Consider the following 15,651-nt stretch of genomic DNA (forward strand, 5'->3'; position numbering starts at 1 on the left):
AAAAAAATAACCTGGAATGTAGGTCACCTAACAAGCTATGAAACCTGTTTCCTTGACGCTGGTTTGCTTAACTGAATTGAGGGGATTCATGGCCTCTGTTCAGGGCCCAGGGAGCCTGCAATGGACTGAATGAATTCCGTTCCCTGCCCCTCTCCCCCAACCAACCCTGACCCAATTCATACGTTGAAATCCTGACCTTCACTGTAACGGTATTTGGAAGTGGGGCTAAGGGGGAATAATTAGGTCACGAGGTGGAGCTCTCATAAATGGAATTAGTGCCCTTATAAACGGGACCTAGAGAGCTCTCTTGCCACTTAAGAGGATACAAGGATAAAATGGCAGTCTACAACTGGGAAGTGTCTGCACTGGAATTTGACCACGCTGGCACCCAGAATTTGGACTTCCAGCCCCCAGACCTGTGAGAAATAAATTTCTGTTGTTAATAAGCCACTCTGTTTATGGGATTTTGTTAGAGCAGACTGAACAAAGCCACAGCCTAACCCCAAGCACATTGCTGTGTGTGTGCTAAGTTGCTTCAGTCATGTCCGATTCTTTGTGACCCAAGGACTGTAGGCCACAGACTTCTCTGTCCAGGGGATTCCAGTCAAGAATACTAGAGGGGTTGCCATATCCTCCTCCAAGGGTTCTTCCTGACCCAGGGATTGAACCCATGTCTCTTCTGCACTGGCAGGAGGGTTCTCTACCACTAGTGCCACCTGGGAAGCCCAAGCTCATTGTTATGGAAGTCAAAGAAGATGAAGTACAAGAAAAAGTTCAGTTCAGTCGCTCAGTCTTGTCCAAATCTTTGCAACCCCATGGACTGCAGCACACCAGGCCTCTCTGTCCATCACCAACTCCCGGAGTTTACTCAAACTCATGTCCATTGAGTCAGTGATGCCATCCAACCATCTCATCCTCTGTAGTCCCCTTCTCCCACCTTCAATCTTTCCCAGCATCAGGGTCTTTTCAAATGAGTCAGTTCTTTGCATCAGGTGGCCAAAGTATTGGAACTTCAGCTTCAGCATCAGGCCTTCCAGGGAATATTCAGGACTGATTTCCTTTAGGATGGACTGGTTGGATCTCCTTGCAGTCCAAGAGACTCTTAAGAGTCTTTTCCAACACCACAGTTCAAAAGTGTCAATTCTTCGGCACTCAGCTTTCTTTATAGTCCAACTCTTACATTGATACATGATTACTGGAAAAACCATAGCTTTGACCAGACAGACCTTTGTTGGCAAAGTAATGTCTCTAAAGCTTTCTAATACGCTGTCTAGGTTGAAAGTAGTGGTTATTTATTAATGCTTAGACAGCAGCAATAACAGGAAAACAACAGAATGGGAAAGACTAGAGATCTCTTCAATGAAATTAGAGATACCAAGAGAACATTTCATGCAAAGATAGGCACAATGAAAGGACAGAAATGGTATGGACTTAACAGAAGAGAAGATATTAAGAAGAGGTGGCAAGAATACATAGAAGAACTATTAAAAAAAGATCTTCACGACCTGGATAATCATGATGGTGTGATCACTCACCGAGAGTCAGACATCCTGGAATGCAAAGTCAAGTGGGCCTTAGGAAGCATCACTATGAACAAAGCTAGTTCAAGTGATGGAATTCCAGTTGAATTATTTCAAATCCTAAAAGATGATGCTGTGAAAGTGCTGCCCTCATTATGCCAGCAAATTTGGAAAACTCAGCAGTGGCCATAGGACTGGAAAAGGTCAGTTTTCTTTCCAATCCCAAAGAAGGGCAATGCCAAAGAATGTTCAAACTGCCACACAATTGCACTCATCTCACACTCTAGCAAAGTAATGCTCAAAATTCTCCAAGCCAGGCTTCAACAGTACGTGAACTGAGAACTTCCAGATGTTCAAGCTGGATTTAGAAAAGACAGAGGAACCAGAGATCAAATTGCCAACATCCACTGGATCACTGAAAAAGCAAAACATCTAATTCTGCTTTATTGACTATGCCAAAGCTTTTGACTGTGTGGATCACAACAAACTGTGGAAAATTCTGAAAGAGACGGGAATACCAGACCACCTTACCTGCCTCCTGAGAAATCTGTATGCAGGTCAAGAAGCAACAGTTAGACCTGGACAAGGAACAACTGACTGGTTCCAAATAGGGAAAGGAGTACATCAAGGCTGCATATTGTCACCCTGATTATTTAACTTCTATGTAGAGTACATCATGTGAAACATTGAGCTGGATAAAGCACAAGCTGGAATTAAGATTGCTGGGAGAAATATCAATAACCTCAGATATGCAGATAACACCACCCTATGGCAGAAAGCGAAGAAGAACTAAAGAGCCTTTTGATGAAAGTGGAAGAGGAGAGTGAAAAAGCTGGCTTAAAGCTCAACATTCAGAAAACTAAGATTATAGCATCCAGTCCCATCACTTCATGGCAAATAGATAGGGAAACAATGGAAACAGTGACAGACTTTATTTTCTGTGATAAAATCACTGCAGAAGGTGATTGCAGCTATGAAATTAAAGACACTTGCTCCTTGGAAGAAAAGCAATGACCAACCTAGACAGAATATTAAAAAGCAGAGACATTACTTTGCGAACAAAGGTCTGTCTAGTCAAAGCTATGGTTTTTTCAGGAGTCATGTATGGATGTGAGAGTTGGACTATAAAGAAAGCTAAGCGCCAAAGAATTGATGCTTTTGAACTGTGGTGGTGAAGAAGACTCCTGAGAGTCTGTTGGACTGCAAGGAGATCAAACCAGTCCATCCTAAAGGAGATCAGTCCTGAGTGTTCATTGGAAGGACTGACGCTGAAGCTGAAACTCCAATACTCTGGCCACCTGATGTGAATAACTGACTCACTTGAAAAGACCCTGATGCTGGGAAAGATTGAAGACAGGAGAGGGGACGATAGAGGATGAGATGGTTGGATGGCATCACCGACTGGATGGACATGAGTTTGAGTAAGCTCCGGGAGTTGGTGATGGACAGGGAAGCCTGGCATGCTATAGTCCATGGGGTCGCAGAGTTGGACACGACTGAGCAACTGAACTGAGACAGCAACAGAATCATTCTGCCCTCTAGAGACAAAGACAGAGTAAAATGCAAAGTGAGAGATGCTGTCAGGTTGGGGAGGCAAAAAGAATAACAACCTACTGAAGTAACAATTTTATTGACTCCTCCCTGACAAGAATGTAAACTGTCAAAGCCATTATAACTACTAGGAACTGGGAACTCTGGTTTCTAGTGTGAATAGATAACATGCCCTTTGGTAAGGTCCCTTCCTGTATTGCATCTGAGTTTCCCCATTGGCAGTGTGAGGATAATAACTGATCTAAAACGGATCTCTGAATAAGTAGATCCCTGGATTGAGGGTTGGGAGATCTAGATTCTAGTTCTAGCACAACTTACTGAATGGATCTTAGTTTCATCATTTGTAAAATAAAACATAGCTTCTAAGTTTCCTTATATAATTTAGTTTCTTTACATAGTACCCTGAAAACATAAAGATTTTCTAGAAATGCAAGATTACATTATTCTTTATTTTACACAACATATATTTATCTGGCCCCTAGTTGTATACTAAGCACTGTACTAGGAATTAAGGAAAAGACAAAGCCTCTGAGGAGATCATATGCATTTGGGGAAGAGAAGTGACGTAGGAAGAAAAATGAAATCTAGGGAGGATGCTAGAGAGTAATGAGTGCTGTTTTAGCTAATGTGGCACGAAGGCCTCTCTGACTTGAAGGAAGAGCTGAGCCATGTGACTGTCTGGGGGAAGAGCATTCCAGGCAGAGGAAATGGTTGGAGACTGAGAACAAAGGAAAAAGCAGCAGAAAAGGTTAGAGAGAGAGTAGAGTTCAGACTGTGCAGGTCCTTAGAGGCTACCATAAGGAATATGGCTTTTTCTCTGCATTAGGTTGGAGGTCACTGGCCCAACGTCATGATAAAATAAGACTTTTGTTTTAACAGGGTCACTCAGGCCTCTATGCTTAGAATAGACTCTAGAGAGGTAAGAATGGAAGCAGGTGACCAATTAAGCGGTTACTGTAGTAATCTGAGCAGGAACCCAGGGCAGCAGCAGAGGAGATGATGAGATGTGGCCTGATTCTGGTTAGGAGTTTCTGATGGATTGGATGTGGGTTGTGAGAAAACATTCAAGAATGATCCCCCCTAATCGGGGCTTCCCCAGTGGTCCAACGGTTAAGAATCCACCTTGCAGTGCATGGGACACGGGTTTGATCCCTGATCTGGGAAGACCCCACATGCCACAGGCAACTAAGTCCATGTGCCACAACTACTGAGCCCATGCTCTAGTGCCCTCAAGCCACAGCTGGGGAGCCTACAGGCCCTAGCGCCCATGCTCTGCAACAAGAGAAGCCACCGCAATGAGAAGCCCACTCACTGCAACTAGAGAGGAGCCCCTGCTTGCTGCAGCTAGAGAAAACCCACGCAGCAACAAAGACCCAGCGCAGCCAAAAATAAACATATAAAATAAAACTGTAAAACTGTAAGAGTGACCCCAAGGGTTGGGGTCTGAACAATTGGAAAAGTGGAGCTGATACTAACATGAGGAACAGTTTGGAAGGAGCAGGTCTCAGGGGGGTAAGGAACAGGAAGTTCATGATTTGCTTTGAACACGGTGAGGATGAGATGCCAATGACATCAAGGGGACAACTTAAGGGGGCAATGAAATCAAAATGCATAAGAATCCTAGGGTGGAAAGGGACCAGGACTTCCAACACGAATCCTCAAGTTCTTACATTAGGGAATCTAGCCTCAGTAGAACTAGGAGTGCTTGACAACAGCCCAGTGGCAGCCCAGTGGCAGAAAAGGATACTGAGACTCAAAACCATCTTGAGGAAAGAAGTCTAGACTAGAGATGCATTTTAAGACATTTCAAGTATTAACACATTTCAAGTATTTTTTTTAAGTGTATGTTGCTGTTTCTTTTTTTTCCCTTTCTTTCTTTAGTATTTATTTTGGCTGCCACTGTCTTAGTGGCAGCATGCAGGATTTTTAGTTGTGGCACATGGGATCTAGTTCCCTGACCAGGGATCGAACCTGGGCTCCCTGCATTGGGAACTTAGTGTGTTAGCTGCTAGACCACCAGGGAAGTGCCAAGGCCCCATGTATTGATGTGAGACCACATATTGTGCTCCTGTACAAATTGGAACTGGAGGCTGTAAGCCCATTACAGTTTAGCCATCCAAAGAATTTGATCTGAGCTAGTTTCGTCTATGCTTGAGTTAGAACATAACTAATCTGCCTCATTCCCTTATGTCCCAATTTGGCATATGCAAACCTAAGATTCTGGACAGTGTCAATGAAAAATTAATCCATCAATCTAAGAAAGGAATGGGAAATTTTATTTGAGCCAAATTTGAGGACCATAACCCAGAAAGCACAGCTCAGTAAGCTCTGAGAACTCTTCTGTCCATTAGAAGTCAATGCACAGTTATATAAGTTTTTTGAGACAGAGGGCTGTACACGAAATGAAGTATTACTGACAGTTCACATGATCTGGATCTAGGTGTCATTGTGGTGGGTCATGCGGCCCCTTACAAGCTCAAGAAGGAATGTTATCTTTTAAGGAGTTGTCTTGTTGACGCTAGGAGAAGGTTTCTCTTTATGGTTGAGCAGGTATTGCTGCTGATGGGGGAGGCTTAGTCAGTCATGATGTAGACACAAAATGCACAGTGGGAGGGGAGGACAACAGGCAGAAAGACGTTTTTATGTTCAGATTTTTCTTGTCGTGACATAAAATATGAACGTTATTTCACAACAGTTTATAAGTAATCCCAATATGAGCATCAAACTTTTAGAGGTGTTTACAATGTAGAATTTGTAATTAGTGTCTAATTAGATTGGAGAGTGAGGAATAGGAAAAGGCTCTGAATTTCCTATCTCTGGAGCCTCGGTTGGCAATCATAATAGGCAATACAAGAGGAGGTGGGGGTCAGGGTTACTTCTATTTATTTATTTATTTTTATAAGAGGCTAAAGCTAGATTGCTTTTGGCCTTCCAGTAGAGTGTTTTGGACACCATCAGAACAAACAAGCAGGTTTAGTAAGTAAGGGAGCTCAAGAATGATTTAAAGTACCATTGTTTCTATGTGATCAACTTTGTAACCTGTTACATTATATACATCAACCCATAGAAGTGGCTCATTGTGCTTTCCACCTTTACAGAGAGACACAGCAAGTTAAGCTAATCTATCACCTTCTTCAGAGACTTGAACTTCTCTGCCTTCAGCCCTCACTGCTGTATGACTCTTAACCATCTTTTACTCCTTTCCCAAGGAAAGAGGTGCTCCCAATCGCTTCTGTATCCTTCAAGCTCCTAGTCTTCATTTACCTGCTCAGTCCCAGCAGACAACCTAGATTCCTAATGTAGTGATAAGATTAAAGGATTCAATCTGAGCTCCAACAGTTTTCATCCCATCCTCCACAAACTGCTTGTCTCTCTTGTTCCTTATATTATCCTCCCACTTTTCTCACCAAAGTCCCCTCCAATTTTATTAATACTAATCCCACCCACTTGGGCCCTCATTTATATTCCTGCTGACAGCCTCTGGGAACTTGCTTTATTAATTAACCCATTTGCTTGACCCTTAATTCTCTTTGTTTACACAAATTACTCCTAAACCACCATAGTGTCACTTCCTGTTTGAATTACTATCCTATATCTCTTCCCTTTTATTCAAATTTGTGGGTTTTTCCATCCACCCATTTAGTTCTTAGCTTTAATAAGAACTAATTGAACTTTAATTGACCCCAGTGGGGTCAATTTTTCCATTTTAAGCATCCCACCATTCAATTACCATCTCCACCTTTCCAGTAAGAGAAAACCAATCCCAACAATCCTTCCCCTTAAGGAAACTGAGAGACGTCAACCTTGCCACCGTTTCACTGTCCTTTACCCTCTATGTCCTCACACCTCTCCTTGCACAGTCCATCACTATAATCTTGCACTCTTGCTTACACCTGCAACTCCCTAGTTCCATTTTTTTTGTCGTGTTCACTTAGCAAAACTTCAAGCCTAATTAAATCTCTACCTACCCCATGCCTACAGGCATGGCTGTGGCAGGCTGACAGATCCACTTAAAATTCATGATCACTAACCTCCAGAGGGCCTTCCATTGCTTAGCAGTAATATTGTAAGTCCCTTCACTTTCCCATTCTCCTAAACATTTTTTTAAACGTCTTCTTCAGGATCCTCAAACCCTCCAAAGTTCTTCCCATTCTCACTCTCAGTTCATAACTTTGCATCTTTATTCACTGGGAAAATAGAAGCAATCAAAAGAGGCTGTTCACAAGCTCCCAATATTATGCTTTCCTTGCTAAAACATAATTTTCAAAAAGTTAAAATCATGGGACTTCCTAGTAGTCCAGTGGCTAAGACTCCAAGCTCTCAGTGCATGGGGCTTGGGTTCAATCCCTGGTTGGGAAACTAGATTCTGCATGCTGCAACTAAGACCTGGCACAGCCAAATAAGTATATTTTAAAAAGTTAAAATCGTAACATATATAGAGAGAATTAAATATGTGCTCAAGATTTACTGACTAAGGAACCAGTAAACTGATAAAGTTGGTGCAAAGAGCATTTAAGGAACAGGAGTTATATTTCATCAGGAAAGGCACCTTAAAAATATTAGAATAAGACTGCTAGGTAGAAACAAAACTGATAATGCCCTTCAAGAGAAAACAAAAATTCCTAACCTGTAAGGCTATCTTTTCCATAGGGCAAAAACCATTTGTATTTCTCTCGGATGAACACTGTGTGCATCACCGTAAGTTTTCTATAACAAATAAGATTGTTAAATATCCTAATCAGGACTTCCCTGGTAGTCCAGTGGACAAGAATCCTCCTGCCAATGCAGGGGACACAAGTTTGATTCCTGATACAGGAAGATCCCACATGCTGAAGGGCAACCAAGCCCATGCGCCACAACTACTGAAGCTGACTTGCTTAGAGCCTGTGCTCCGAAACAAGTGAAGCCATCCCAATGAGAAGTCTGCACACAGCAAAGAGTAGCCCCCGCTTGCTGCAACTAGAGAAAGCCAGTGCACTGCAATGAAGACCTAGCTCAGCCAAACATAAATAAATATACCTTTAAAAAAATCTAAAAAAAAACAATCCTAATCAGTAATAAGTAGAAAGTCAAGCAAAGGTGGCTGCCCTTAGAAAATGAGACAGCCCCCAGAGGGCCTGCTGGACAGAGCCCAGCTCTTCACTAAAAAGACACTCGGCAATCCTGTTCGCACAATTTCAAAATTTGGGATAATTCCTCTTAACCACTTACCTATTTGTGATTGTCCCACGCATTCCTGCCTGTCTTCTAGCTTCTGACAATAAACTGTCTATGCTCTTATTCAAGGTCAATATTTCCACTTGTATATGAAAGGCAAAGATATACCCAACTGAATTCAGAGTTCCAGAGAATAGCGAGGAGAGATAAGAAGGCCTTCTTACGTAAAGAATGAAAAAATGTAGCAGAAAACAATAGAATGGGAAAGACTAAAAATCTCTTCAAGAAAATTGGAGAGATCAAGGGAACATTTCATGCAAGAATGGGCACGGTAAAGGAAGAAATGGTAAAGACCTAAAAGAAGCAGAATAGACTAAGAAGTGGTGGCAAGAATTCACAGAACTAAATAAAGGTCTTAAAGACCCAAATAACCATGATGATGTGATCTGGGTCCGTGCCTAGACCCAGACATCCTGGAGTGTGAAGTCAAGTAGGCCTTGGGAAGCACTGCTACAAATAAAGCGAGCAATTTCAAATCCTAAAAGATGATGCTGTTCAAGTGCTGCACTCAATATGCCAGCAAATTTGGAAAGCTCAGCAGTGGCCACAGGACCACTGCTGAAAAGGTCAGTTTTCATTCCAATCCCAAAGAAGGGCAATGCCAGTGTTCAAACTACACTGCACAATTGTGCTCATTTCACACGCTAGCAAGGTAATGCTTAAAATTCTTCAAGCTGGACCTCAGCAGTAGGTGAACCAAGAACTTCCAGATGAACAAGCTGGGTTTAGAAAAGGTAGAAGAACCAGAGATCAAGTTGCCAACATTCATTGAATCCTAGAGAAAGCAAGGGAATTCCAGAAAAACACTTATTTCTGTCTCATTGACTACACTAAAGCTTTTGACTGTGTGGATCACAACTAACTATGGAAGATTCTTAAAGAGATGGGAATAACAGAACACCTTATTTGTCTCCTGAGAAACCTGTATGCAGGTCAAGAAGAAACAGTTAGAACTGAACATGGAACAACTGACTGGTTCCAAATTGGGAAAGGAGTACGTCAAGGCTGTATACTGTCACCCTGCTTATTTAACTTCTATGCAGAGTACATCATGTGAAATGCCGGGCTGGATGAACCACAGCTAGAACCAAGATTGCCAGGAGAAATATCAACAACCTCAGATACGGAGATACCACCACTCTGATGGCAGAAAGCAAAGAAAAAGTAAAGAGCCTCTTGATGAAGGTGAAAGAGGAGAGTGAAAAAGCTGGCTTGAAACTCAACATTCAAAAAACTAAGATCACGGCATCCAGTCCCATCACTAAATGGCTAACAGATGGGGGAAAAGTGGAAGCAGTGACAGATTTTATTTTCTTGGGCTCCAAAATCACTGCAGACGGTGACTGCAGCCATGAAATTAAAAGACCCTTGCTCCTTGGAAGAAAGGTTATGACCAACCTAGACAGCATATTAAAAAGCCAAGATTTCAATTTGCCAACAAAAGTCCATATCGTCAAAGCTATGGTTTTTCCAGTAGTCATGTATAGATGTGAGAATTGGACAATAGAGAAGGCTACACACTGAAGAATTGATGCTTTTGAATTATGGTATTGGAGAAGATTCTTGAATCCCTTGGACAGCAAGGAGATCAAGCCAGTCAATCCTAAAGGAAATTAACCCTGAATACTCATTGGAAGGACTGATGCCGAAGCTGAAGCTCCAATACTCTGGCTACCTGATGTGAAGAGCCAACTCAGTGGAAAAGAGCCTGATGCTCGGAAAGACGGAAGGCAAAAGGATAAGAGGGTGGCAGAGAATGAAATGGTTAGATAACATCCCAACTCAATGGATACGAATTTGAGCAAATTCTGGGAGACAGTGAAGGACAGGGGAGCCTGGCATGCTGCAGTCCACGGGGTCACAAAGAGTCTGACACAACTTAGCAACTGAACAACAACATTATATCCTATCCACTTTTGCCCACTCAAGGATTTTACTCTAGTGATTCTCTTTTCTGTCTTCTGCATCAATTCCCCACCTCTAGTCTGTTTTCTTTTAGCATTAAGACCTGCTCCTCCATCTCCAAAACAACCTCTCTTGATTTCACTTCTGCCTGTGGCTATTATCCCATTTTCTCCTTATCATCATAGCAAAAAATTATGTACCACCAATACCTCCAGTTTCCGCCCCTTATTCCTTGAACCCACTGGAATCAGCCTTTAACCTTCACCACTTCTACAAAGGTCACCCATGACCCTAAGTCTACCAAATCTAATGGTCAGTTCCTAGTTATTTTACTTAAAATATCAGCATCATCTGACATTGTGAAACACTTAACACTTTCTTCATTAGGTTTTTTTTCTGGTTTTCTTCCTGGCTGTGATTTCTCAGTTGCTATTGTTCTTTCCTTCTTGGTCTCCTAAACTCTTCCAACAATTTATTATTATTATTATTATTATTATTATTAGCTGCACCACATGACATGTGGAACCTTAGCACTCTGACAAGGCAGCAAACCTGTGGCCCCTGCAGTGGAAGTGTGGAGTCTTAACCACTGGATCAAGAAAGTCCCTCCTAAACTCCTAATGTCAAGGGTTCAAGGTCTCCTTTCATTTCTATGTACAGTGACTCCAGTCTCTTGCTTTGAGGGAGGTTCGTGACATTGTACAAGGAGGCAGTGATCAAGACCATCCCCAAGAAAAGGAAATGCAAAAAGGCGAAATGGCTGTCTGAGGAGGCCTTACAAAGAGCTAAAAAAAGAAGTGAAAGGCAAAGGAGAAAAGGAAAGATATACCCATCTGAATGCAGAGTTCCAAAGAATAGCAAGGAGATATAAGAAAGCCTTCCTCAGTGATCAGTGCAAAGAAATAGAGGAAAACAACAGAATGGGAAAGACTAGAGATCTCTTCAAGAAAATTAGAGATAACAAGGGAACATTTCATGCAAAGATGGGCACAATAAAGGACAGAAATGGTATGGACCTAACAGAAGAGAAGATATTAAGGGGTGGCAAGAATACACAGAAGAACTATACAAAAAAGATCTTCATGACCCAGATAACCACGATGGTGTGATCACTCACCTAGACCCAGACATCCTGGAATGCAAAGTCAAGTGGGCCTTAGGAAGCATCACTACAAACAAAGCTAGTGCAGGTGATGGAGTTCCAGTTGAGCTATTTCAAATCTTAATAAGATGATGCTGTGAAAGTGCTGCACTCAATATGCCAGCAAATTTGGAAAACTCAGCAGTGGCCACAGGACAGGAAAAGTTCAGTTTTCATTCTAATCCCAAAGAAGGGCAATGCCAAAGAATGTTCAAACTACTGCACAATTGCACTAATCTCACACACTAACAAAGTAATGCTCAAAATTCTCCAAGCCAGGCTTCAACAGTATGTGAACTGAGAAATTTCAGATGTTCAAGCTGGTTTTAGAAAAGGTAGAGGAACCAGAGATCAAATTGCCAACAACTGCTGGATCATCAAGAAAGCAAGAGTTCCAGAAAAACATCTACTTCTGCTTTATTGACTATGCCAAAGCCTTTGACTGTAGATCAACAAACTGTGGAAGATTCTTTAAGAGTTTGGAATACCAGACCACCTGACCTGCCTCTTGAGAAATCTGTATGCAGGTCAAGAAGCAATAGTTATAACTGGACAAGGAAAAACAGACTGGTTCCAAATTGGGAAAGGAGTACGCCAGGGCTGTATATTGTTACCCTGTTTATTTAACGTCTATGCAGAGTACATCATGTGAAATTTCAGGCTGGATGAAGCACAAGCTGGAATCAAGATTGCTAAGAGAAATATCAATAACCTCAGATACACAGATGACACCACCATTATGGCAGAAAGTGAAGAGGAACTGAAGAGTTCTTGATGAAAGTGAAACAGGAGAATGAAAAAGCTGACTTAAAACTCAACATTCAAAAAACTAAGCTCAGAGCATCTGGTCCCATTGCTTCATGGCAAATAGATGGGGAAACAATGGAAATAGTGACAGACTTTATTTTCTGTCTGTGATAAAATCACTACAGATGGTGATTGCAGCCATGAAATTAAAGACTCCTTGGAAGAAAAGCTATGACCAACCTAGACAGCATATTAAAAAGCAGAGACATTATTTTGCCAACAAAGGCCCATCTAGTCAAAGCTATGGTTTTTCCAGTAGTCATTTATGGATGTGAGAGTTGGACTATATAGCTGAGTGCTGAGTGCTGAAGAATTGATGCTTTTGAAGTGTGCTGTTGGCAAAGACTCTTGAGAGTCACTGAACTGCAAGGAGATCAAGCCAGTCAATCCTGAAGGAGATCAGTCCTGAGTATTCACTGGAAAGACTGATGCTGAAGCTGAAACTCCAATACTTTTGCCACCTGATGTGAACTGATTCATTGGAAAAGACCCTGATGCTGGGAAAGATTGAAGGCAGGAGGTGAAGGGGACAACAGAGGCTGAGATGGTTGGACGGCATCACCGACTTGATGGATATGAGTTTGAGCAAGCTCTGGGAGTTGGTGATGGACGGGGAAGCCTGGCGTGCTGCAGCCCACAGGGTTGCAAAGAGTTGGACATGACTGAGTGACTGAACTGAACTGAACACCAATGGATATGTAAGTCGCCAACTTAGAATGCTTTCCAGAATTGCAGACCCATATATCCAACTACCTGTTGGAATTCTCTGCTTAGAGATCTAATAGATTCTTAAACCTAAATTCTTAATCTTCTGCCTAAACATGCTCCTCCCTTTCCCATCTCAATTAATTGCAATGTCATTTTTCCTGTCACCTGGGCCCAAAACTTTGGAGTCATCACTGACTCGTCTTTTACTATCACTCCCAACAGTACGTCAGCAAATCCCATTAGCTCTATCTTGAAATATATCTACTATATTTCCACTTTTCATTATCTCCACTATAGCCACTCTGAACCAGTGCTACTTTTGTGTTAAATAAATATATTTAGTGTGCCATTTAAGTCTTATGTAGGTTTACCATATATTTTAAAATTATTTTCTTAATGGTTACTATACAGATTATAAAATACATCTTAACTCACTACTATCTGCTGCTGCTGCTGCTGCCGCCAAGTCGCTTCAGTCATGTCCGACTCTGTGCGACCCCATAGACGGCAGCCCACCAGGCTCCCCTGTCCCTGGGATTCTCCAGGCAAGAACACTGGAGTGGGTTGCCATTTCCTTCTCCAATGCATGAAAGTGAAAAGCGAAAGTGAAGTTGCTCAGTTGTGTCCGACTCTTAGCGACCCCATGGACTGCAGCCTACCAGGCTCCTCCATCCATGGGATTTTCAAAGCAAGAGTACTGGAGCGGGGTGCCATTGCCTTCTCCCCACTACTATCTATTGCAGATTAACTCTAACTTAATTTCAGGAAAATATAGAAACTTTGGTCCAATATAACTCTACCCACACTTTCCTTTGTGCTATAATATATATTAATATCTCAAATATATCTTCATATTAAAACTTAATATTATTTGTCATACAGTTATATCTATACTACCCAATATATTAGGTATTATATTATTTCACATTATGACTCATGAATATAGTGTTATAATTATTGTTTCATACAATTTAACATTTTTAAAAGATGTTTTGTAAAGAAACAAGAAATATATATTTATATTGTCTTTTTTCCATTCAAGTCTAATTGATTTACAATGTTGAGTTAGTGTCAGGTGGACAGCAAACTGATTCAGAAATATACATATATATTCCTTTTCAGATTCCTTTCCCTTATAGGATATTATAAAATCTTGAATACAGAGCTATAGCACTATATAATCCTTTATATTAACCCATTTCCAGTGCTCTTCATTTCTTCTTTTTAAAAATTTTTATTTATTCATTTCTTCCTTTGGATTTGAGTTATTAATATCATCTGATATCGTTTCCTGTCAGCCTGAAGAACTGCTTTTAGCATTTCTTGAGGGCAGTTTCCTCAAAATTGTTTATCTGGGTATGTCTTAATTTCTCTTTCATTTTTGAAGGCAGCTTTGTGGAATATAATATTCTTGATTGAAAAAGAATTCTTGGTAGACAGTTTTGTCTTTCATACTTTGAAAATTCCATTCTACTGCCTTCCAGCCTTCACTGTTTCAGATGAGAAATTAGTAATTACACTGATGTTCCATTGTACACGATGGTGGTTTTGATGCCTTAAAGATTTTTTGTCTAACAGTTTGCATGCTGTGTTTAGGTGTGGATCTCTGTAGTTATCCTAGTTGGGTTTGTTGAGCTACATGCATGTATAGATTAATGTTTTCAATCAAATTTGCCGAGTTTTCAGACATTATTTTTTCAAATATTTTTTCTAACCTTTCCTTTCCTCTTCCATTACACGTATGTTGGTCTGTTGTCCCACAGGTCTCTGAGGCTCCGTTCACTTTTGTTCCATTCTCATTCTTCCTGTTCTTCAGTGGATAACTTCTGTTGCTCTCTCTCCAAATTCACTGCTTCTTTTTCTCTGCTATCTTGAATCTGCTTTTCAGCCCTTCTAGTGAATTTTTCAAGCATCACTTATTTCTACCCCTGGAAAAAAATTTCAAGTATTGCTTATTTCTACATTCTTAATCATTTTTAAATTTTAAAATAATGTATTTTCTTATTGAGTATCTTAATTTATTAATATTCCTGTCCTACTTTCTCTTGATTCTTTAAACACAATTTCTTTTAGTTCTTTGAACGTAACTGCTTTGATATCTTTGCCTGCTAAATCCAACTTCTGGGGACATTCAGAGAGAGTTTTTTGCTTTTCCTCAGAATGGGTCATACTTTCCTATCTCTGCATATTTTATTTGAAAGCTAAATTTTTAAATACTGTGTTGTAGCAACTCTGGATTCCTTTTCTCCCTCCAGGCTATCTTCTGTGTTTGTGTGTTAAGTAAGTTGCTTAAATCAATTAAATCTGTCCCCTTTGGAGGGTATGGCTACTGATATCTCTGCTCAGTTTATTTTCTCTTGTTTTTACTTTTTAAGTCTGGCTTCCTAGGGGTCATCCCTGTGTCTAAGTAGCCTAATGGTTAGCTAGTGTTCAAACAGAAATTGGCTTCTGTCCTCTGGTAATGGGTGTGTGGGCAGGGGAGCACATTTAAAGTTCAGGCTGTTTTCAATACTATTTGAGTTTTTACTTTTACTTTCCATTGGGCCCTTTCATAGCTCCTCCATGTACAAATCCTTGAGGTCAGCCAGGAGTATGTGGCTATCTTAGGCCCCGTTCTCAGCTGCAAATGTACACACCTCAGCCAGGAATACTCTTCTCCTAACCACAATTACAACCTTGGGTTAGTAAAACCATTGGTCCTCTCCTGCTCCCTATTAAGTGAGCCCTCTGACTCTGGCAGCAAAGCTGCCAGTCCTCACAGCATCCTCACCTCAGGCAAAATCTCCATGGTGACAAGGCTGG

At 41.1% G+C, this 15,651-nt stretch overlaps 1 protein-coding gene across 6 annotated transcripts in view; it reads right to left on the minus strand.

Moving 5' to 3' along the window:
• Positions 1–15,651, minus strand: part of LOC105614728 (tubulin alpha-1C chain) — a 93,865-nt gene that overhangs the window by 26,038 nt on the left and 52,176 nt on the right. The window contains exon 6 of one of the 6 annotated variants that reach the window (XM_042246765.1): positions 14,565–14,777. The exons of the other annotated variants lie outside the window; for them this stretch is intronic. The gene's annotated coding sequence lies outside the window, so the exon portion shown is untranslated. The remainder of the gene's footprint in view (positions 1–14,564; positions 14,778–15,651) is intronic. 6 annotated transcript variants of the gene reach the window in all.

Source organism: Ovis aries, chromosome 3 (genome assembly GCF_016772045.2).
Source record: "Ovis aries strain OAR_USU_Benz2616 breed Rambouillet chromosome 3, ARS-UI_Ramb_v3.0, whole genome shotgun sequence".
Taxonomy (NCBI): Eukaryota; Metazoa; Chordata; class Mammalia; order Artiodactyla; family Bovidae; genus Ovis; species Ovis aries.